Genomic DNA, 1,217 nt, shown 5'->3' on the forward strand with positions numbered 1-1,217 from the left:
CAGTTCCCATTATAAACTCTCTTCCCATCAGAGAAGAGAACTCTGAGCCCATCAAAAAGGTTAGAGGATGAAGGCAGGGTCATCTGTCACCTTAGCTGCAGGGAACAGCCCCACAGAAATGGAAATCTATAGAACACTCCTTGGGTCCTTCTGCCTAGTAAGAGATGTTTCTTTTTTGTTTGTTTTTGTTTTCATTTCTGTCAGTTTCTCTCAACTACTCAATCGTTCTAGTTCCATCTTTCTGGGATGTTTGCTTTTCAAAAACAGACCCTCCTGCTCTTTTGGCATGAAGATACTACTAGGAATTATCCTTCTCTTGTTCTCTCTATTCCTCTTTTTGCCCCCAAGCCACTATCTTTTTCCTAGATATTAGGGTGCTGTTCACTTTCATTAGGAATCAAGATCAGGAGGCAGAGGGGTGAGAGAGCTGTTTATATTACACACAAAATGCCTGAAAGGTTACCTAAAAAGGGCTCAAGAATTTTTTTTATTACAAATCAGAAACTGAGAAAACCCCGAGTTTATGACACTGCTACAATAACATGTCTCCGTACAAACTTACATTTCCATCTGGACAGTACACTTCCTAAGCAAATAAAATCAGGTTATCGATGACAGACAGTAAAAGCACACAGGTTACGAAGAGACTGGCTCTACCAGTTATTAGTTATATGACCTTGGCTAATTCATTTATTCTCTCTGTGCCTCAGGTTCTCTATCTGTAGAACGGTGGGATGATGGTAGCCACCTCATAAAAATGTGAGAATTAAGTGATTAAATGTAAACAGTTTAGAATAGCGCCTGGCAGAGAGTATGTACCCGTAATAATAACAGTTACCCTATTTCTGAACTGCTCCCTAAAGAAGTATCTAATTCCAGTCCCAACCCGGACGGTCCAACCAGTCCACTGGTGGTGAGCACCACCCCCCTGGCCCTCACCCCGACACTCACTGGCTACTCCTTCTCTCCTGGCCGTTTCGAGTTACAGCTGATATTGCCGTTTACGGGGCCACAAGCCCCTACATAACCCGGGACCACTTTTCGGCCGTTAGCAACCGGAAGTTGGAAAGGCGGTAGCGATCGTGAGAGCCTGGAGAAACGAGGCCGGCTATTCCCGGCTCCCGAGACACTGTGGTTCCGGCCTGGAAAGAGGCACAAGGGCCTCCGGTGGAGGAAAAGGAGACCCGTTTTGGGGGTGGGGGTGGGGGTGCGGTGGA

The sequence above is a fragment of the Trichechus manatus genome, unplaced genomic scaffold, assembly GCF_000243295.1.
Source record: "Trichechus manatus latirostris isolate Lorelei unplaced genomic scaffold, TriManLat1.0 scaffold00180, whole genome shotgun sequence".
Taxonomy (NCBI): Eukaryota; Metazoa; Chordata; class Mammalia; order Sirenia; family Trichechidae; genus Trichechus; species Trichechus manatus.